Source organism: Sinocyclocheilus rhinocerous, unplaced genomic scaffold, assembly GCF_001515625.1.
Source record: "Sinocyclocheilus rhinocerous isolate Xijiao unplaced genomic scaffold, SAMN03320098_v1.1 scaffold480, whole genome shotgun sequence".
Taxonomy (NCBI): domain Eukaryota; kingdom Metazoa; phylum Chordata; class Actinopteri; order Cypriniformes; family Cyprinidae; genus Sinocyclocheilus; species Sinocyclocheilus rhinocerous.
Window position 1 is genome coordinate 779,878 of NW_015655401.1, and position 24,435 is coordinate 804,312.

At 37.3% G+C, this 24,435-nt stretch overlaps 1 protein-coding gene across 1 annotated transcript in view; it reads right to left on the minus strand.

Moving 5' to 3' along the window:
* Positions 1 to 10,085: 10,085 nt before the first annotated feature.
* LOC107718103 (ras-related protein Ral-A-like) overlaps positions 10,086 to 24,435 on the minus strand; it is a 30,407-nt gene continuing 16,057 nt past the window's right edge. Inside the window, exons 6-7 of the transcript XR_001637383.1 lie at positions 17,338 to 17,343; positions 10,086 to 10,097 (exon numbers count right to left, since the gene is read on the minus strand). The gene's annotated coding sequence lies outside the window, so the exon portion shown is untranslated. The remainder of the gene's footprint in view (positions 10,098 to 17,337; positions 17,344 to 24,435) is intronic.

The following is a 24,435-nucleotide window of genomic DNA, read 5'->3' on the forward strand; positions in this document are numbered from 1 at the left end:
GAGTTTTGAGCAGTGTAGAGTAGCGCTTGTTGTTTGTCATTTCTCCGATCACAAATGCAGACATGGGTTTATGTTTACACAGCGTTAACGCGTAAAAACACAGTATAAATCATTATAATCTGTAATTATGTCCCCACTGGATGCAACAAATGCCTCGTTTGTAATTGGTTTTAATGTTTTTGCCTTGTCGCTCCGGCCGGGACACGGCATCACAGTAGGATAAGGGGTGTAACATTTCCGTCACATGCTTGAGGTATTTGGCCAATCACAACGCACTGGATAGCTGGCCAATCAGAGCACACCTCACTTTTCAGACCGATGAGCTTTGTAAAAATACACGCGTTTCAGAAAGGCGGGGCATAGAGGAGAAACAATAAAATTAATCACATGCGTTAACGCGTTAACGATGACAGCCCTAAAATAAATATATATTCCATTGATGGAAGTAAACTGATTAACCTTTTTCCTGGGCAATAATGTACATATAGAATTTGTTAAGTCAAGGTTGTACAGATATTCATTTTCATTAACGTCAGTAACATACAGAAAACCTTTATCACCACTGTCATTTCAATACAGCCTTTTCAAAACAACACAAATGAGACTGAGATCTAGGAATCATGTTATAGCTCTGTGCCAACCGCACACTTCATTATAGAAGAGGTCAATAATGGATTCAGATCAGCGAGGCTATTTACGAGGAGCATATACATGCAGACAAATGCACTGCAACCACATCGCAGTACATGTAGAACTATAAATGAGAAGCATCAACACATAATAAGCTTAGCTGAGAGTGTGGGAGATGGAATAGGTGTAGGTGAGCTGTAGGGTAACCTTTTGATGCAGATCTATAATGAAGTTATTATTTTCCTTCTGTCTATGTTGTGAAGTGGGCAGAACCGACGTGAAAGTGAGAGAGAGAGAGAGAGAGAGAGAGAGAGAGAGAGAGGCCTGGCTCTAAGTGGGATGCATTTGAGGGTGGGCATGTGGTGGGGGGGACAGGTCACCACCACAGGGACAAGAAGAAACATGGTGCTGCCTCGTGACAGATGTGTCATCATCACTGCTCCAGCCGCAACCAGTGTCAGCCTTGTATTGTGGATGTCTAAGGAAGCGGTTAGCTTCTTGATCACTAAACTCTTTTATACAATAAGATCCAGAGATCCGAAATGGACAGACTTTTCAAACAACTCTTTCCCAGAAGTTTATCCCACAGAAAGCCTACTCAGACCAACCAGGCCTGTGATTGGCTGCGTCATCGTCACCAAGCCATCCACAGCCAATCGCAGGCCAGTTTTTGAATCCTTAAAGGAAGTGGTTAACCTCTTGATCACTAGGTATACAATAGGATTCAGAAAACTGACAGGCCTTTCAAACAAACCTGGAGCAGAAGTTTATTACAGAGGAAGTGTTCTCAAATCCTCCAGCATTTAGAGGTAATTAGGTCTTGGAACTCACACATGCTGTTTACTTCAGCCCTTAAAATCCGACGAACATTTGACAAGCTCGTAAACTCCGTAACAGAGAGCGAGGTATTAAATGTGCCCCTCCAAATTGGCTCACGCTGGTGCGAACACTGAGATCCACATAAGTAAAAGACAACATGTTTAGCTTTTTAATTACAGCCTCTCTCACAGTACGGCGTCGTTACAAAGCTTGTGATATGTGAGAGACTCTCCGTTTGGCCCGTCTGACATTTTAGCAAATATGTCGGTACAGTGTGTGTGCAGTCTGTGGTAATTAGCGAGGTCGGGACCACACACCGCATGCATTTTTTCTTAATAATTGCGTGACGTGTTCTTAAGAGTGAAAAGCCCGACTGAAGACGTATAAACGGTAATATAGCCTCCCCCTCTTAGTCCCTCTTCCAACAGCCTACATCTTTCACGACGAGCCCCCACACAGTGTGTGCCATGTCCTTAACCGGTGTGCGTTACTCACCGTGAAGAGAAGTGTGGCCTTCAGGAAAGTTACAGCTGCGGTTTGATCTTATGTTGCACACCCTCTGACAAACGCTGACAAACCAGTATGACTACTTTGGTTTGTACATGTGCAGTTGTGAGTGTGAGATTTGTTTCTTTTGCATGACCAGTCAGGCTGTGTGTGCATGTGCAGCATGTGGAGGTGGCACACATGGCATTACACTTTAATCACCCACTATAGCTGTAGGAGTGAGTCAGCATCTCCAGTCTCATCAGAGGAAGGATGCATCCTGAGCCCAGCTGACACTCCACCATACACAACTCCATAACCAACTCGCTGCTTCTCCCTTCTACTCGGTACAGGCTGTGCTGATGCTCAGGACACAAATCCCTGAGCGCCAGGGCTGGGAAAATTGGAATTTGAATTGGCCACGGCCCACAGGATGCTGAGTTGAAATGGCAGAAAGGGGAAATTACTGACCTGCAATTCAAAGTATTTAAACACAGTCACACAGTTGGCATTAGTCCAATAGAAATTTTAAAACAAAACACAAATAATTCATTGAATATATTTAGTAAACAGATTAGACATATTTTTCTAAAGTTCAGTAAATGACCAGCTTAAACATCTTTGAATTATAATTTTTTTTCAGACAAATATATAGAAATAATAAATATTGACCTCGACCTCAGAACTATCCTTTATATAATAAATTAGTATAAGTAAATTAGAGCCCTTTGGGGGGAAAAGTTCTTCCACTATAGTCAATAAATTAAATACATTATTATTATTTTTTTTATGACTACTACTACTACTACTACTAATAATAATAATAATAACAAATTAAGTTTTTTAATTTATTACGTTTTATTTATAAAATGCCTTTCCCAAGTTCAAAAATATTAAGCATCCCTGTTATCCTCATTATCGTTTCATATATTTTTTTTTATATATATAAAATACACAATAGACAAAATACACAATATGTATGTACAGATATAATTATCCATGTTAGCTAAATGCAAATTGAATTCCTTTCAGGAATTAAAATGATATTTAAAAGATATTTCAAGACACTGTAATTCAAATCTGAAAAGTCCACAAACCTACAGGTGCATCTCAATAAATTAGAATGTCGTGGAAAAGTTCATTTATTTCAGTAATTCAACTCAAATTGTGAAACTCGTGTATTAAATAAATTCAATGCACACAGACTGAAGTAGTTTAAGTCTTTGGTTCTTTTAATTGTGATGATTTTGGCTCACATTTAACAAAAACCCAAAATCCTGAGCCAAAATCATCACAATTAAAAGAACCAAAGACTTAAACTACTTCAGTCTGTGTGCATTGAATTTATTTAATACACGAGTTTCACAATTTGAGTTGAATTACTGAAATAAATGAACTTTTCCACGACATTCTAATTTATTGAGATGCACCTGTATTTAGTCCATGTCAGTCTGTGACTCTTTCTGTAGGTTTCATCGTTACGCCAGTAGGTGGCTTGTCTTAATAAATGGGTCACTGAATCATAAATTGAACTGATTCGCTGGAACGAAACAAGTCACTGACATGAGTGATTCACTTAATCATTCACTTAACTGATTCGTTCAAAACACTGAATCATTCACCACTGCAATGTGTTGCTCAATGCTCAGAGACGTAATGACTTTGCTGTTGTTTCATGTGGAACTGGCGGAGCAAAAAATAGTAAGTAACTATCAGTATTGTGTCTAAAATGTATGTTATTCAGTATCATGTTCTGATAACTAGTTGTCATGTTTTTTTAAAAGCATTGTCACATGAGAAATCATGCTGTTGTTCTGAATATCAGTGGCCTCGTGCCACAGTCCTGCTGATATTCACAACAGTCTTTGTCTTAATTATCACAGACTACAAGAGTTCACAAGACAGTGAAAACAGAAGCTCACTTGAAACAAGCGTACTTGCCAAAGCCATATAAAATTAATGAGAACACACAGTTACAAAGCACAAATTCCTGCCATACAGCAGCAGCCTCTGCAATTGAGAGAAAAAAGTTGTAATCAAATTATAATCTAAAAGGTTAAAATTCATGTGATAAACACTGTTTGTGTTTTTAGCCCTGGGACAGTAGCGCTGATGAATATGGATACTCTTTTGCTGTAATTTAATTTGTTTCAATCCATTGACGATATTAAGCATAATACAAGCAACAATTCATAAACACTCCAAAATTCAGACCTTGTCTTACCCTGGAGAGACTTATTACACACCAGATGAACACTGACATACACAAAAGAGAAACAGCACACAAAGCTGTCATACTGCAGGGTATAGAGGAGGCTATGTGAAAAAGGGCCTATCAACAGCGCTCAACATTTTTGCAAGAAATAATATTTAGACAGTCCCAGAGGGAGCATGAGGTCAATGCATCTAGGAGACAATGGCTGCCTGTTTCATCCACGTCACTTCCCTATGCCTAGAATAACAACACTGGCCCTCAATGAATGAGACTCGCATCAGAGCCTGGCCTCAGACCTGTCTGCTATCCCAACAGGCCAACTCAAGTGTGAACGTCCTAAGCTTTAAAGGGAGGCATTTTCTCTCTCCCTCTCTCTTTTTTTTTAACCATCTTCTGGCAAAACTGTATCCACCTCTTTCATTTTTCAGCTTCACAGACTATTTTCATGTAGAAATAAAAAAAGTCCACTTATTTTATAAAACTTGTAGAAAAGTCTACAGTCATGGCCAAAAGTTTTGGCAGTGACATAAATTTTGTGTTTTGCAAAGTTTGCTGCCTCAGTATTTGTACAATTTCAGACTGTCCTTGACGTTTTTCTTGGAGAGAAGTGGCATTTTTGCTGCCCTTCTTGACACCAGGCCGTTGTCCAAAAGTCTTGGTCTCACTTGACTTCTTCACTGCAGTCGAACCTCTCTCCTTGAAGTTATTGATGATCCAGTAAATGGTTCTTTCAGGTGCAATATTATTTGTAGCAATTTCCTTGCATGTGAGGCCATTTTGATGCAAAGCAATGATGGCTGCACGTGTTTCTTTGGAGGTGACCATTGTTAAGCAGAACACAATGATTGGAAGCGCTTCTTCCTTCCTTTTATAGCTGTCACGAATTCGGTCCATGGACTTTCATTCATTCATCACCAGAGGTCACCCATCATCACATTTACACAAACTGTCACATCTCTCTCCGGACTACATTTCCCAGAATCCATTTCACTACTCTGATCACGGACTCAACTGCAGCCAATTACACACACACTATAAATACCACACTCTCACCATCACTCGTGGTCGAGTATTGTTTAGCCTGTAACGTTTCTTGCCTTGCCTTTTGTGTTTTTTTTATTATATTGGACTGTTATTCTGTTTTGTGATTGTTTTCTGCCTGCCCTGAACTTTTGCCTGTATTTTGGATTACCCTTTGTCTTGCCCTTTTGGATACTGTTTGCCGCTGATCAACCCTTGCCTGTACTTTGGATTACTCTTTTGTCTTGACCTGTCTAACACTGTTTTTCCGGTATTGACTCTTGCCTGTTTTGACCACGTTTTTGAATAAAGCTTGCAGATGGATCCGCACCTTGATTGCCATGCATCCTACGTTACAATAGCAATCAGTCTGCTCTTACAATCTAATAGTGATTTCACCTGACTATAGGGATGCACGATATTATCGGACCAATATCGGAATCGGCCGATAATGGCTTTAAATGTAAATATCGGCATCGGCCCGATATGAAAAATCTTGCCGATAAGAGAAATACATTAACTCACATGTGCTCAGGGTGTGCTAGCGATTAGATCACGTCAGCAGTGTGACTCATTCTTGAAGCAAAGTTTTGTCTGAATGATGATTAGATTCACTGTTTTGGATCGCTGCATTTAATCTGTGAAAGCAAGTACAGAATGACGCCTTCGGTGTATGACAGAATAAACAGTAATAGCACGTGCAGCGGCAGCAGCGGCAGCCTCCCCTGGGTCCCAATGCCCGCTCAGTAAGGAATTTTAATTCCGTAGGGGGCGCTGTTGGCCTACTTTTAATAAAATGAAAGTACAATACACATAATATTTAGACTGTGTTTCTGATTAAATAAAGCAGTAATTGATGTCATAAAATCATGAGTATGTTTTGATTTAAAGGTCAGAAGCTATGGCTTACATGAATAAAAAAAATCACAAACACAAACATGACGGATCTGTTTCCTACGTTGTTGTGATTTGATCTGAACGGACACAGCGTATCCGGCGTGACGCAGCTGACAAAGAACAGCATACGCTGTTTACAGGGTGATGAGGAGGAGACAAATTGTTGAATAAAGTCGTTTTTTTTTTTTTGCGCACAAAAAGTATTCTCGTAGCTTCATATAATTGCGGCATAATTTCCACACAGGAGAGACTTGGTGTCTCTCCAAACAAAAGGAAATATATCCTCATCAGCTATCGGCCAAAAAGAGTTGAAAAATATCAGCATATCGGATATTGGCAAAAATCCAATATCGTGCATCCCTACCTGACTAGTACTCATTCACATTTTCACATGTGCTGCTGATATGATTAGTCAGTTAATGTTAGCTGGTCATTTTGTGACAGGATCAAAAAACAGTGAAATTTGTTTTTTGGTGAAAAGTTCATTTTTTGGCCAATGAAGCTTTTAGCAATTATTTAAAATGCATCTGATCACTCTAGTCTACACAATAATCTAGAAACAATGTGAATGAACACCACAACAGCTTAAGCAGCAAACTTTGCAAAACACAAAATTTATGTCACTGCCAAAACTTTTGGCCATGACTGTACTTATTTAAAAACATATTTTCCTTAAATTAATGTTTACACATCTTAATCATTACTCATCAACATCTTTCTTTAAATGTTATTAATCATCAACATTTTTAAATATATAATTTATATATTTAATATAATAATTATTTATATACAAAGTTCTGTCATGAAACTCTAGATTGCGCAGGCCGATAGGTTCTAACTCAGTCTGACATAATGGCATCATTATTCATGTGGCGCAGCTGATTGGTTCTTTTTGTATCAGCAGCCAATGAGCTTGCTGCTCCCATTTTGCTACTCTGCTTGCGATTAGATAATTTTAAGCCGCTAAACTCCGGAAACGTTTTCAGTACAATGATCCAGTAAGCGAATGCATTCAAACAATCCGTCCAAAACAGCGCTAATATAGTCCATCTTCATGTGTGTGGATGCATGCATGTCCACTAATGCAGCAGTTTATGCTTCTATTCAGCGGCATGCATATATTGGCGTATATTGTTTTGTGTAACGTGTCTCCTGCTTTGTAGGGTTGTCTCATATGTGATATATGTGCAGCAGCAGTATTTCTTACATGCTCACAGAAGCATGTCATGGATATACTGGCAGTAGCAAGTCTCGGTACTTGCTCTGCAGCAGCACCGTAGCAGATCTATTCTGCCAAGACCAAACACATTGACATTGCCATGTACAGGTGCATCTCAATAAATTAGAATGTCGTGGAAAAGTTCATTTATTTCAGTAATTCAACTCAAATTGTGAAACTCGTGTATTAAATAAATTCAATGCACACAGACTGAAGTAGTTTAAGTCTTTGGTTCTTTTAATTGTGATGATTTTGGCTCACATTTTTATCGATTGACAGCCCTAATTTATTTATTTATTCATTCATTCATAAATATCTATATTTACATTATTGCCCAGGAAAAGATAAACTCAGTGTCCTTCCTATCATATATTATTTATTTATGCCTTTATTCATCCATTATGCATGAAAAAAATTATACATGCATGCAAAACAACAATAAAACAATGACAAACAAAACAAAGTAGAAAGGCTTTTTTTTATTTTATGAAAAGTTGTGAAGTCAGTTGTGTTGCTGTCTATGCAGGGTCAGAAAGCTCTCAGATTTCATCAAAAATTTCTTAATTTGTGTTCTGAAGATGAACAAAGGTCTTACGGGTTTGGAATGACATGAGGATGAGTAATTAATGACAGAATTTTCATTTTTTGGTGAACTATCCCTTTAAGCCAGTGCTAGTGTTTTTATACTGGTTTCCATGGCGATGGAATTGCCCTGAAAAATATCCTTAAATGAACTGCATAATAGATTATACAGCTGAGCTGAATATTCAGACCAGTAACCCTGAACGACTTCCAGACATGTGTTTTCTTTAAACATGATAAAGTGCCCAAAATATGTTTTTATGTAATAGAGAGTTTGAGGAAAGCCCTTTCAGGCCATCTTGAGAAAGCATTGCCAGCTTTCTGTTTCATTACATTTGATTGTTTTCCTGAGAAGGTTTAATCATAATCTCAACTCCCTCTGGTCATACAGTCATTCAGAAGATGTCACTGCCAGCTGGACACTAACCAATACAGAAATTTGAATGCACAATGTGGACAGCCATGCAGAGGGAACTATGGTGTCCTCATCTTACCAAGACAAGTTATCAATTTCACATTAATTTACAACTTTTTGCTTTGATTTTGAACAAAAACACTGTCAATTAGAAAGATCTTTTGGGCACAGTGTTTACACGTGCATGATGCAGGAACTGTAAAAACTTTTCCTTTACAATTTAGCATGTGCCGTGGTCAAGGGCCGTGTGCCATCCTTTTGCCATGCCTAAACAAGGCTTCACTCACAGATATGGGAATATGGGATGTTTTTTCCCACTTTCAATGACCGTACAGTGATAAACAATCTAACATCCCACTCCAACCTTTGATAATTAAGGACTGTCACGCATGTTTGACCACATGGAGTTCTCTCTGTTTTGCTCTCTTTGTTCTGGATGTTGATGTGTAATCAGCCACATCAGAGAACGCTATGGCCCAACTACAGGGGGTATGAGCCATATGTCCTCTGCCAGTCTCTTCAGGTTCCTCTGTGAGTCAAAAACTGGACCACACATTTCCCTCCACTGCTTTGTTGTATTGTATCATTTTGAACACTCATCACTGCTCTACAGGAGATAGTCACAAATGAGCTCAGCAACGTCACTGTTGGAGACTGCTTGATCACAATTCTTAGCAAAACAGGTGCTATTCATTTATTTACATTCAGTGGCATGTTGATGTGCAGTTTATTCTAAAAAGCTGTGGAGAAAGGACAGCACATGTCATTTATATTCAGACTTGAACAATTACATTGACTTTTTCAAAATCGACAGTGCAGCTCCATGTTACTTACTGGTAGTCTGTTTACAGTTATTTACAGTTAGTGAATTCATAATAATGCCATTTAGCTTGATTTTATCCATCTGGAATTGATTGGATAAAACACTGACCAAAGAATTGTACGGAATAAAACGAAAAAGTGCATTAAAAAGGTCAAAAAAAGGTCAAAAATTCATTGATTTTGGTTGACTTTAGTCACAATGAAACTGAAGTAGCGACAGATCTACTGTCGATCGTCCTGCCTAATCACCAGAGAGAAGCTTCATTTTCTTTCTCCGTTTTGGCCTTCCGTCCACACTGAGACGGTGTTTTTGTCAAGGAAAATTGAGCTTTTTGAAAACACTCTCCAAAGTAGATCCATTTTCGCACTGTAGTGTGCATTGTGAAAACGGAGGCTTTTGAAAACGATGATGCATGTTTAGTCATGTGACACATATTGTACCAATAGACATCTATGATTATACCGGTTATTGTGCCTGTTATGTGCTATTCACTTTTACACTGTTCCTAAAGATATTTACTTTGTACACTCTTCATATTACAGTCCTGAAAAACGGCGTTTTAGATTAAACATGAGTGAGCGCGACATGGACGTGTCAGTGAATGATGAGATATTTCTGTAAAAGAAATTATCCTGCCAGAAGAATTGCGTGAAAACTTATGTCTGTTCCATCTGTATAATCTCAATGAGCTTTTATGTGGTTTTACACATGTGCAGTAAGGCGAATTTGATGTTTTCCGATGTTTCAGTGTGGATGAGTAACTTTTGGAAAACGCTAATGTGGACGGAGAGCGTTTTAAAACAAAAACTCTGTTTTCCTAAAGGTATCCGGATTAATGTAGATGTAGCCACAGTTGCTATGCAACAAGAGCAATTCTAGATAGGCTTGACCATTCCATTTAACAATGCTCAGTTTGACCTTTGACCTTCGGCTTGGCCTTTGAAGTCTGAGTCCTACTTAGGCTGCGTTCCAGTTCACTTTTAGACACATACTTGCAAACTTCCCTAAGAACTTACCCTCGGGGAAATCCCGCCGCCATTTTGAAGTGCGTTACACTTGGTCAAGTGGACAAGGGAAGTTTACATGGACATACCCATGACCCCTAGATTTTGACAGAGGGAGCGAATCTGCTTCATATGCACACTTCAGGCCGCTCTATAGACCACAATGCAACACGACTGTGACGTCATCACAGATCATGTTTAATTTATCCCCACCCCAAACAACTCTATAATATATAAATTATTCATTTTTTTTTACATTTATAACAGCCCAAGCATACCGATATACATATAGAATGCTGCACCAAACAAATTCGTAAGGGAAAAATGTAAACAATAAACCAACTCCATAGCGGATTCTAAGTGATTCAGTTCCAACATTCCAATTCAGCCCATTCCTAGGGTTCCGACAGTAGTGGACACTCATGCAACGCAATCAATGACGTACATCCGAGTAAACGAGACGGAGGGAAGTTAGCGAGTGACGGGCATAAAAAAAGTGAACTGGAACGCAGCCCAAGGTTGTATTTAAAAATCATTTGTCATAATGGAAGAATTTACAGAGTGTGTCCATGCTGAACAAAAACTGAGCGTTATTCTTCTGTGCAGCGACTAATTTAAATACTACTGATTGGCCATTGCGTTCATGTGCTCACCTATGATTGGCTACAAAGCTCAATGCTGCAAAAGCATGTCGTAAATAGAGAAATTTGGTGCATTGTGAGTAGATCTAAATAGAATGCTGTATAATTGTCAGTTTTCGTGATCAGTTAATTGTAATCACAATTATGTTTTCGATTAATTGTGCAGCTCTACCTGCATACAGAACTGCTTGATGTGGCCAAATGTAAGCTCTCTGTGTTCTGATTGGGTGATGATCCGCTTGACTTGATCTGATTGCATGTTAATGGCAAGTACAGGACCGTATTCAAACCCCTATGGAGTGATTTGCTGAGAATTCATCACTTACAATCACAGGTGTGACAGTCGTAACAGGTGCACATGATGCTCAGGCTCTGTCAGAATCCTCATTATGTGCGATATCACAATCATGCCAGGAGAATGTTTGCCTGGAGATGACTATAGGAGACTTACTCACACTGACAGTAAGTTAGACAAAATATGGTATTCCCAGGTGCCAGTGGGTATGCGGTCAGTGGCACGGCTGCAGAGCCTGACGGGGTGTAACTGTAAATCTGTGGTTGTGTGCACAGGTGTAATACTCTAATGATCTATGACAGCAGATTGTTGTGGTTGGATGGAGGGCGTCTGAGTCAGCTGTGTGGTTTTATTTGAGTTACCCCTCAGCAAAAACTCAACCATTTTATTCCCTTCAGACATCCTCCATCCTGTACTTACTGGCACATATGCTTGTCTCACAAATGCACAGAAGGAAACGGGTAAATGTATCCGCCTTTGATCCTCCAAACCTGTTCTCCATCGAGGTGTCTGGCACCACATGGTTTCTTGATCACAACTTCATTTTGGCAACATGTGCAGTGTGGTCTTTCATCTTTATGTTTCATTCAAATGCCATTTTTTAGTGTTTCATTCAAATGTAGTGTATTACAACAGAACAGGGCTCAATAGGGAGGTAGTATAAAAATTACAATATGCAAAGTCGACAACTAAGAAATGAGTGGAGATGCACTAAATTCTCCTTTCAACATTTTCTCTCAACTAATATAGATCATATTTTGGTACATTAAAAGTGAGAAGAAGAAGAGAAAAAAACCCTGTGAGTCAGACCAGGCTCTGATTTGCTCATTTTCTGACTCATTCACTCTTACTCTCATTAAGCAGAGACCATCTTGTTATTTGAGTCTTCATCACATTAATGGTAAAACAGAAGCAAAAACGATCCTCACAACATTACACACTGTAAATTTTAAATGCTACAGTAAAAACCTGTTAATAGGTAACTGTAAGTATACAGTTAGAAGCTGTTTTTTTGAACACTTCTTTTCCTAAAAATAGGTACACTGTTGTTTCATTTTTCAAAACACATTAGAATTGCTTTCTTGCCTACTTACTTTGCAAATCTCTACGGTAAGCCTGCAGTAATGATTCATATTCAGACCTGTCGGGTTAAATTTAGCGGGAAATTTCAGTCTCCCATCATTGGAGCTCGTGTGTTTACATCATGTCCACAAGCAAAGGTCCAAGTAACTTACAATTTTATGTTTCATCCACAGGTGGCAATAGAGAGCCTGGAAGTCTGATTACAGGTCCAATTAAAGGGTTAATGGAGTTACTTTTCATTAAAAACAAGTCATTATTGTTCCTCACATTAGAAAGCATATCAAACTATCAACACACAAATGCACTTGAAAGTTAATAGTGCTGTGTTTTGCTTGCAGTTCTGTGAGGATGACTCAGACTTGTAAGAGCATTACTATGGTTGGATTTTGCTGCCAATTAAAATGCCCATGTGTGTGAGCAGTGTGTGGGTTGGTGGGGCTGCGCTCTTTCACACAAGAGAAGCCTCAGGGGATCATTAATCTAAAGCTAATAAGAGACCTGGTAATTGGGCATGTGGTTCTGTGTGTGTGCATGTGTGTTTTGGGAGCGGGTGTAATCATTATAGAAATACAGGCTTAATCACAAAAATGGACCTTGTGGACACCGGTAGGCAGCCTTCGGGGAGCATGTTGATTAATTAAAATGGTACCATTTCATGTGATCTATTTCTGTACATGTGTACTGATGACACGGGTCATTTTATTTTCACCATATGACCAATCTGCCCGGCGTGACGTGTGAAAACGGTGGTGTTCTCCATCAACACCTTCATTACTTAGCCTGCGTGATATGGCCGCCCACCCTGCATGCCTCTGTGAGTGACTCTGATTGGTGAGGAACAGGCCATGTGTGGGCAGAGAGGTGTCATTCTCATATTAGTGGCCCTCACACTGTGTGTACCTACACCCTGCCGTCCATTCCATGTCTCAGGGATGATGATAATGATGCTGATGGTGCCCACATAGTGTGGTCAAGGAATGTTTCATCCGTTACATCTAGCCACAGATAGAAGTGAGATGCGCACAGACGTGTTCGTGCATGCTCAAACGGGGACGTTATGGACGCAAAACGGTATAAACACACGTACGCAAACACCCACGTATGCAGACATCCTCTAATGGAGCTGCCCACACATCTCACTGTGTCAATAAGTATTCATCTGTGGGAAAGAGATAAAGTGAGGTAAGAGGGGATTCCTTCTGCGTAGTCTCTTTCACAACTTTGCTCTCGCACCGCTGTAAAAAAAACTAAAAAAAACAAGCATGCGGTGGGAGGTGTTACTCTTCTCTGAGCTGTGACATCACAGTGGACGTTCAGGATGATGTCAAGAATAGAAATGACGTCAGATTTTTTAGCATGAAGTTCTTCATTTCAGGACGGTAATTTGTACAACGCAAGTACGTGAAGAACAAATTTCTGTGAAAGCCCTCCTAAGAAATTATTTAGACTAAATAATAAATTCTAAAGACCAGATGTCATGACATTCAATGTGATGTGGTCATAATCATTAATGAGTCACCAGTTGTATTGTGTCCAAGTGCACTGAACACACATTAAAAAACAAACAAACACTGCTATTATGTGTATTGCAAGCTTTTTAACCACTTAACTGTCACTCCGCTGCCCCCTTTTTTGAACATAGATTTGAAAATGTATCTGAATTGAAATGCCTAAATTCATTAATGCTTTGCAATACAGACCTAAGTTTGATCTCTTTTTAAAGAAGACAATCAGAAAAAAAGAATGTGTAAAAACGTTATTGCAGTTTTAGCTTACTGTAAAGAAGATGTACTGTACTACAAATATTTGACAAAATATTTTGGAATCTAAAATTGCTATAAAGTCAAAACCATATGTCTAACTAGTTATGTTCCAAATTTGAAGTTGATATCACAAAAATTGAGGTTCCTGTGATATTTTGTTTAGCTGCTATACTAAAAATAGCCACCGGGTGACACTCAAACTCAACAAATTTTTTAATGCATTTTCCTGTCATAAATTTCAACATTTCTGTCACAATATTATTTCAATATTATTCTTATCACAAAATAGTCATAAATATGGAACCTTGAGATTCAGACCTTTCCAACAATACATTGTTTTGTCAAGATTAGAAAAAAATGGTTTTGATTATAAACATTTTTATTAATTCTGTAATATGACACTTGCCACCGCCCACTAGGGGGAGGAGCCCACTAAAAGGATTTAAAGGGGTCATGTGATGTTGCTAAAAAGAACATTATTTTGTGTATTTGGTGTAATAAAATGTGTTTATGCGGTTTAAGTATGTCTGATTTCAAATGTTCTTCCTCTTCACATTTTCCTTTCACAAGTTCACAATATACCAAAAAATTATTTTAATTTAGCTTGAGTGCAATTGATTAACTCGTATATAATGTTAATTCATTAAAAAAAAACCTAGTCAGTCCACTATGTAGTGACTTGTACACAAATAAACAACCAAAACTCTGGTATATTTGCAGTTAGAGATACAGACACCATGATTATGTAAATCAATGAAGAAATTTTACTAGGAGCTCATGTGTTCAGATTTCTTGGATGTTTTAACTCACACAAAATGGGACACAGCTGAGACTGACACTGTGGAACTCATTTAATGTCCACCTGTTTTCTATAAACTTTTCATTACCTCTGTATAAAATGTGTGTCTTACCAAAGCAGCGATGGCCACAGCTGACAAGAAGAGAGGCGAAGAGTCTTCACCCTGAAAGCGCATATTAATCCATGCTGCTCCCTCTAGAGTCTGGGAACCTGTTACAGAAAAGTGTGAAGTTACACGCTCACAACGCTCATGCCATATCCATGAACACAACTGTATGACCTCAGAAAAAGAGCATATACTCCATCCGGAAGGGCAAACGCAGCTATTTGGGGAAAATGTGCTGGCCACATGCACTAAACAATGTAAAATGCAAGTCATAAACAAGCTAATTTCCTCAGTGGTTCCAGAGCAGTAGGCTGTGTCAGCAAGATGATAGGCTAATGTGATCCCATGTGACAATCATTTCAGATGCTTTGATGTGATAAGTAAACAAACTTTCACATGAGAATCACAGTAATGCTCTCAGCTTTAGTGGTACAATAGGAGAGCGACACAAAATGGAGCAGAATTAACAGGAAAAACTCTATGTTTAATGCAGTGTTTTCATTCCCCTTGATCTTCCATGGCTCCTATCGCTCCTTTCCTATAGATGAGTCATAGAGGCATCAGAGGTAGCTTCTTCAATCAATATGCTTTTTCATGTGGTGGGATGTTGACGTCCACTAGCCTCCTACCGATCTCTAGATCAAGGTGACCTCTGGGGCACAAATAGCTGCTCCCTGGTGTTTAGTTCGTCATGATGGTGACAAAGCAGTGCAACTCTGGGACATCTGTCTTTTTATGCTAATGCATTGCATAAAAACTGAATTGATACTGTTAAAGCAATAGTTAACCCAAAAATAAACATTTGCTGAAAATGTACTCAGCCTCAGGCCATGTAAGATGTAGATGAGCACTGGAACAGATTTGGAGGAATTTAGTATTACATCACTTGCTCACCAGTGGATCCTCTGCAGTGAATGGGTGCCGTCAGAATCCAAACAGCTGATAAAAACATCACAATAATCCCCAAGTAATTCACACAACTCCAGTCCATCCATCTTGTGAATGCCTTGTGAAGTGAAAACAACAAATCTATCATTAAGACATTCTTAATGCTGCAATATTCTAAATTGTTCATTTTGATTTCATGGTGATTTCAACTTGTTTAATCATGCAGTAAGAAATGTAAGAAATAACTTTTAGAGAATTTCTCATTGACTTGCTTGTTGCTTGTACATCTATCACAAGAACTGAAAATCTGCTAGATACTAATTAATTTTCACAGGCTTTTTCCAAGCAGCAGATGTGAAAACATTTCTATGTGATGGAGCTTCAGACATGTGGTTTCAGTCGAGTCTGAAAGTAAGTTCGTCATGATGGTGACAAAGCAGTGCAACTCTGGGACATCTGTGATGCTGGGTCTTTTTATGCTAATGCATTGCATAGAAACTGAATTGATACTGTTAAAGCAATAGTTAACCCAAAAATAAACATTTGCTGAAAATGTACTCAGCCTCAGGCCATGTAAGATGTAGATGAGCACTGGAACAGATTTGGAGGAATTTAGTATTACATCACTTGCTCACCAATGGATCCTCTGCAGTGAATGGGTGCCGTCAGAATCCAAACAGCTGATAAAAACATCACAATAATCCCCAAGTAATTCACACAACTCCAGTCCATCCATCTTGTGAATGCCTTGTGAAGTGAAAACAACAAATCTATCATTAAGACATTCTTAATGCTGCAATATTCTAAATTGTTCATTTTGATTTCATGGTGATTTCAACTTGTTTAATCATGCAGTAAGAAATGTAAGAAATAACTTTTAGAGAATTTCTCATTGACTTGCTTGTTGCTTGTACATCTATCACAAGAACTGAAAATCTGCTAGATACTAATTAATTTTCACAGGCTTTTTCCAAGCAGCAGATGTGAAAACATTTCTATGTGATGGAGCTTCAGACATGTGGTTTCAGTCGAGTCTGAAAGTATGCACGTCGTCCACCATTGAAAAGTGCTCTTCACTGCTCTGTGGTGAGAAAAATCATTCCCAGCTCAAATCTTTCAACTCAACCCCCTTGCAGTCAACAATTTATGTCTCTTATGATTCTATTATGATTGGCAATTTGCAACAAATGCAGTATTTATGTGTTGTATTGTTCCTTTTTCTTTCATATTGTATAGTCTTGTTGACATTACAGAGACAAAATCATTAAAACAGTGTGTGATGCCTGACCTTGTTTAACAATTACATTGTGTATAAAGGAGAAATAGACTGATCCCTAATGCTGGAGGACAGTATGACAGATCGTTTTTGGTTAAAAGGAATCAGGAGTATATTAAATTGAGGTGAATCTGAACTTTACCCAAGTAATACTGAAACTAAATACTTGTACTGAATTATATTTTTAATGACAAAAGTCACACTTTTTAAAATTTAATTTATACCAAAACTTGTTTAACAATTACATTGTGTATAAAGGAGAAATAGACTGATCCCTAATGCTGGAGGACAGTATGACAGATGGTTTTTGGTTAAAAGGAATCAGGAGTATATTAAATTGAGGTGAATCTGAACTTTACCCAAGTAATACTGAAACTAAATACTTGTACTGAATTATATTTTTAATGACAAAAGTCACACTTTTTAAAATTTAATTTATACCAAAAAAAATAAAAAATAAAAAAATCATACAATTACATTTAGACCAGTGGTTCTTAACCCGGGGGCCAGGGCCATAAAGGTGGTCTCAAAAATCAAGATATTTCCTTTTTTAATTCCTCCCTCAACAACGGCTTTTTTCTTTTCTTTGAAGAACCAGGGTTCCCACAGTCTTGGAAAACCTGGATAAATGAATTCCTAATTTTAAATATGATTGATTTAGAAAAGTGATGTAAATTAATAAAATCTTATAACACCATGGGCATTTTATACATTTTATAAATGTACAAATTTCTAGTTATGGCAAGCGCTAAGTAAAAATATTTTTAGAAATCCTCATCATAATACATTTTTACAGAATACGTTTTACATCATGGCTTTTACAGCTAATGACATTAGACAACTCTGCTCATTAGTCCTTGTAAAGAGACGTTTCATGAGCCATGACAACACTATTTTGTTAAATTATAGACATTGCCAAGGATGGACGAACATGACATGTCACCCTAAACAACTACATTAAAGTATAAAAAAAACCAGCTGCAACTGAATTTAGGTTCTGTAAACCGTTCTTACCTGTATTTGGGAAGGATAGTGGGAATATAACTATTGCCTTCTGAGCTTCCAGGATATGATAGGAGCTGCTCAATGGGGTAAAATGTGCACTGCTTTTGCAACGGGGTGAGAAGCTCTTAATGTGATCAGTGTAAGAACATCTGCTGAAGACAGAACTCACATGACACAGAATCAGTTACAGAATTAGCAACTGTTCACACTGCCGCACACATCTGCATCTTAATCATTCACAGACTGAGATTTGAATAGATTAAAAGATTTTAGATCTGTATGTGTTTTTTTATGTTACAGAGGGATACAATTCAGTTTATTGCTGCGAGCAATGTAAACTGATATCATGAGCTTGGACCTATATTTGATCTTCTTAAACTAATCAACTGCAAATTGCTTTCATTTCTGTCATTTCCTCAGCATTCTGTGCCTTGCCAAAACCCTGGGCCTTCTTCCTATGATTAGACGTATTGTGCATTTTGATGTTAAACTGAATTTGTTTTCAGATTTACATGGAAACCTTAAATGAATAGTTCACTAAAAATTTAAATTTGCTGAAAATTTACTGACCCTCAGGCCTGCACCCAAGATGTAGATGAACTTGTTTGGAGAAAAAATGTATCATTGCATCACTTGCTCACCAATGTATCCTCTGCAGTGAATGGGTGCCGTCAGAAGTGTCTAAACAGCTGATAAAAACATCACAGTAATACAAAAATAATCCACATGACTCCAATCCATCAACTACAGTCTTGTGAAGTGAAAAGCTGGGTGTTTGTAAGAAACAAATCCATCATTAAGGCATTTTAACTTTAAACTGTCGCTTCTAGCCAAAATAACCATGAGTCCATAATCCATAATAATGCATCCTCTAGTGAAAAAGTCCCTGTTGTCCTCATATCAAAATCCACCAACATATTTGTTTAGAACTGTTTTGGATTTTCTTAGCTTGTAAACAGTGCTTGATCTGTGCACATTTCTCTCCTAATTTAGACAAGATTACTTTTTCACTGGAGAAAGCAATAATACGGACAGAGAAAGCAACGGTTTGAAGTTCTTAATGATGGATTTGTGTCTTACAAACGCTCAGCTTTTCACTTTACAAGACGTTAATTGATGGACTGCAGTTGTGTATGATGGATTGGAGGCTGAGTGCATTTTCAGTTTGGGTGAACTATTTCTTTAACTGGTCAAAAAGTTTGCAGGTTCATGACAGCCAAAAGAATTGCATAATGTTCAGGAAATTCCCCAAACTTCAGTTCCTAACAAATGTTTCCTTATATTTTGTAGTGATGGGATATGCAGTTTTGAATGACCAACACCTTGTTCCCTGTAAAGTTAAAAAGAGGAAAGTCAGCGAATGAGAGAATATAAGTGTACGCGAGAGGGGATTTCTACAGCTTTACAGCAGCCAATCTCAGATCCCTGGAAAACTGCTGAAATCCACAGGGAGAGCTAAGTGAAAAAAGTTTCAACAGCTGACAGAAATGGTTAAGCTCTTTTCCTGTGCCGCTGATCTCTGCAGAAACACTTCACGGTATCAGGTCTTTTCAATTTCAAGACAAAAGTTGAAATGTTAGAGGATGTGAGGTGTGAAAATATCTTAAACACAGTGAACAGCTGGCCATAATTCATCCCAGGATATTCTCTCTCTCACTCAGGCTTTTTGTTTTGATTAGGCAATCAAGAGAGTTAAATAATGAGCGCATGCAAATGAAGGCTTTTACAGTGCCAGAATGAATTGTGTAGCTTTCATGGAAGAAGTGTGGTCATCTTTACACATATACAGCACCTCCTGGGGGAAAAAAACATACTAACTACAAAGCAGCTCCCACATAGCCTACTTGAGGCCAAAACCATAAATCTCTTCCCTCTGGCTCTCTACCAGTTTTCCAGTTCATGACTGCAGGTATTGCAGTTTGGAGACTTTTAAATGTAGGTTTCTCCAAAGTTGTATGTCCTCCAAAATGTGTATATTATCAATAGCATCAATTGTTTTAACACGATTTGCCATGGGACAACTATAAAACAGTGTACCTTATTTCCTGATGCTTTGTAAGACTCACCCCTTCAAATCTCATGGCCATGAATCCTTCCACTCGAATCCTGAAGCTCTGTGAATGAAGCCTGCAATGACAGACAATTAAACAATTGCCCAACTAAGTGCTAATAATAGCTTTAAAAAATCAATGCCAGAAAAAAACCTTTCACAAATTTTCATTAAAGGGGTCATATGATGTTGCTAAAAAGAACATTATTTTGTGTATTTGGTGTAAATGAATAAATTTGCTTTGGGAATCAATAAACATGTTTAATATTTAATATAAAATATTTCATATTTGATATATTAAATGACAAATAAGCCACATGATTCTTCAGAAATAATTCCAACATGCTGGTTTGGTGCTCAAAAAATATTTCTTCTTATTATTAACAGTTGTGCTGCTTAATATTTTGGTGGAAACCACAATATACTACCATTTAAATGTTTGGGGTACGTAAGATAAAAAAAAAAACTTTTATTTCTAAAATAATGCATTAAATTTATTAACAATAAATGTTACAAATAATGTTACAAAATATTTATATTTTAAATAAATGCTGTTCTTTTCGATTCATCAAAGAATCCTAAAAAATTTCATGGTCATTAATTACTCTAATTTTGTTCCAAACCCGTAAAACCTTCATTCATCTTCGGAACACAAATTAAGATATTAATTAATTTACTTAAAAATATTAAGAAATATATTAAAATAGAAAATAATTTGAAATTGTAATAATATTTCTCTATTTTTAATCAAATTAATGCAGCTTTGGTGAGCATAAGAGACTTTAAAATATCATTAAAATATCAATAGAATAATCATTAAAATATCTTAAATATTCCAAACTTTTGACCGGTATGTGTGTCAACATATCCTGATAGAAAATTACCAGTACATTTTCTGTAACATTTATGAACATGTCCTTCAACCCTAAAACATTGTGTGCAAAGCATACTTCATAATACAAGTAAAACACCTGTGAATATCTTTTCTATATATATACTGTATATATAAAAAAGAGATCCTCACCTTAAAGATGCTCTCACCAAACATTCAGATGCAACAGCATCCAGTTATTATTAAAAATTAACCCTTCAACCAACCCCTGTAGCCAACCAGCTGTGATCTACCCTGCATATGTATGTATAAAAAGGGAGACATGCGGACCCTTTTTGTTATGTCATTCCTTGTTCAAAAGATGCTTCTGAAGGAGAGCAGAGAACTGGGGCAAGCTAGAGGTTATCTAAGGACTTGAGTGATCCTGGAGAGATGCTGATGCACTTTGACAGAAATGACAGACCAGTGCAAATAATAACTCAGGACAAAAAGGTCGAATGTTACTTATCCAACTGATAGAATGGGTTTGCAACAATCATTAGCAAATGAAAGGAGGTCAATAAGACTATTTTTCTGTAAAAAGGCTATTTATCACAGCTTCTGCCCTCTCTGTTTCAGTATACACTTGATTGAGCAATTGATGGTCCATTCCTTCATTTATCCAGTCAAACTCAGAGTAAAGGATGAGAATTAGTAAGTGGAGACATGGCCCATTAATGCGTCTGGCTCGTTGCCCATTTGAAGTAATGGAGAGAACAAATGTATGCCGAAAAGGGGTTCAGACGGCAGTGAATAGGCGATTGGGCTGTGCATTTTTTAAGAAAAAACTTTCATCCCCAAAAGGACATTGCGTGCATCAGCTACAAAGTATTGTGAACTCTTTCTTTTTTTAATAAGATTTTTTTTTTTAAATCCCATTGATTGCAGAGACAAAGAAGCTGCTGGTGAAGAAAATGTGGGTCCACACGTGCTGACCCAAGTGCAAGGGTTGACAGGTCTGTGGTCACACAGTTCATCCACAGCAGAACTGGGACATTTCAGTTTGGTTAATTAGTGCCCCTGGATGTTCTCCAAAAGGGGCTCAGACGCCAATGTGCTCAATGTGTCCTTTAATTGCTTTCTGTGTGAATGTATAAGTCTATATGTTTGTCTGTGCATTTTATATTTCTGTGCTTAAAAGACCAACAGTTTAGAGAAATTCTGACATTTATGATATACATCACACCAGATTTAAGTCACTTCAGCTATAAGTGTCGGTTAAATGAATATTCTTCAATCACACTTCATGTTGCGATATGCAGTAAAGCATTCATTTTGCTGAAGTCTTTAAGAATAAGTTTCTACAATCTACCTGTATGTAAAATTGTATGACAATTTACGAAATGAATGAAACTTGATAAGATGAGCTCAACAAACAGCAGCATGCATTAGCCTGTTTATCACTGCACGTTTTATGCAGCGCATATTTATTTCTGACTCTGAGCCTATTTTTGCCACAAATATCATGCTGAACACAGCAGAAAGTAAACTGAAAATGTACTATAAATACATTCATTACCATTACTAAGCAATATAGAAAACTGGATTGGAACTGCTCACCCACAGTTTAAAAGAAGCAATTTCTACACGCAGTGGCAAACACACAAACAACTTGATATTCAGTAAATCTGACTGAATTCGGGCCAAATCAAGTAGTTCATAGTTCATATTGTTAATTTGTCACTGTCATTAGGATATGTCAAAAAAAAACTTCAAACTGGCTGTTATTAAGCTTCTCATTAAAAAAACACAACTTGATCCTAGAGAATTAGTTAATTACAGACCAATCTCAAATGTCCCTTTTCTGTCAAAGATACTAGAAAAGGCAGTATCCTTACAACCATGTTCCTTCTTAGAGAAAAATGTTATCTGTGAGGATTTCCAGTCAGGATTTAGACCGTATCATAGTACTGAGACTGCTCTCATTAGAGTTACAAATGACCTGCTCTTATCATCTGATTGTGGTTGTATCTCTCTATTAGTGCTATTGGATTTTAGCACTGCGTTTGACACTATCGACCACAACATTCTTTTGAATAGACTAGAAAATAATGTTGGCATTAGTGGAATTGCATTTGCATGGTTCAAATCATACTTATCTGACCATCATCAATTCGTAGCAGTGAATGAAGAGGTATCATATCGATCACAAGTGCAGTATGGAGTACCACAAGGCTCAGTACTAGGACTGTTGCTTTTTACACTTTACATGTCACCCTTGGGAGATATCATCAGGAGACATGGTGTTAGCTTTCAATGTTATTCTGATGATACACCGCTTTTCCATCTTAAAAAATATCTAAATTAAAACCTATGCTCTCAATGTCAAATACAGAAATGTTAATTCATACGTTCATGAGCTCAAGGTTAGATTATTGTACTGCTTTATTGGGTGGTTACTCTGCAAGCTTAATAAACAAACTCCAGCTGGTTCAAAATGCAGCAGCTAGAACCAGGAAGTATGACCATATTAGCCTGGTTCTGTCAACACTGCACTGGCTCCCTATTAAACATCGTATACATTTAAAAATCTTGCTAATTACTTGTAAATCCCTGAATGGTTTAGCTCCTCAGTACTTGAACGAGCACTTATCGCATTATAGTCCTTCACATCCGCTGCCATCTCAAAACTCTGGCCATTTGATAATACCTAGAATGTCAAAATCAACTGCAGACGGCAGATCCTTTTCCTATTTAGCTCCCAAATTCTGGAACAATCTACCTAGCGTTGTTTTGGAGGTAGACAAACTCTGTCAGTTTAAATCTAGATTAAAGACCCATCTCTTTAACCTGGCATACACATGACACACTATTACATTTGTGTAATTCAAATCCATTAAAGGATTGTTAGGCTGAGGTCAGCCAGAACCAGGAACACTTCCCATAACACCAAATGTGCTCCCTATACACGCATAATTAGATTTCCATTAAAAGTTTAAGAAAGTAATACTTTTATTTAGCAAGGACACATTAAATTGATCAATTTCTATTTCAAGCACATTCTATTTCAAATACGTCTATTCATCAAAGAAAAAAAGTATCATGATTTCCACAGTAATATTAAGTAGCACGACTATTTCAACATTTTCAATAATAAGAAATGTTTCTTGAGCTCCAAATCAGCATATTACTATGATTTCTGAAGGATCATGTGACCCTAAAGACTGGAGTAATGGCTGCTGAAAATTCAGCTTTGGCATCACAGGAATAAATTACATTTTAAAACATATTCAAAGGGAAAACAGGTATTTTAAATTGTAATATTTACAATCTTAATATTTCACAACATTAATGTTTTTACTGTATTTTGTTTAACTGTATTTTGATCAAAATGCAGCCTGGGTGATCATAAGATAATTTAAAAAAAATTTTTTTTTTAAATGTTATCGACCCCAAACTTATAATGTTAGTTCACTGATCTATGGTAGTGTGTGTGTGTATATATATATATACATACATACATATATACATACATACATACATACATACATACATATATATATATATATATATATATATATATATATATATATATATATACATATATA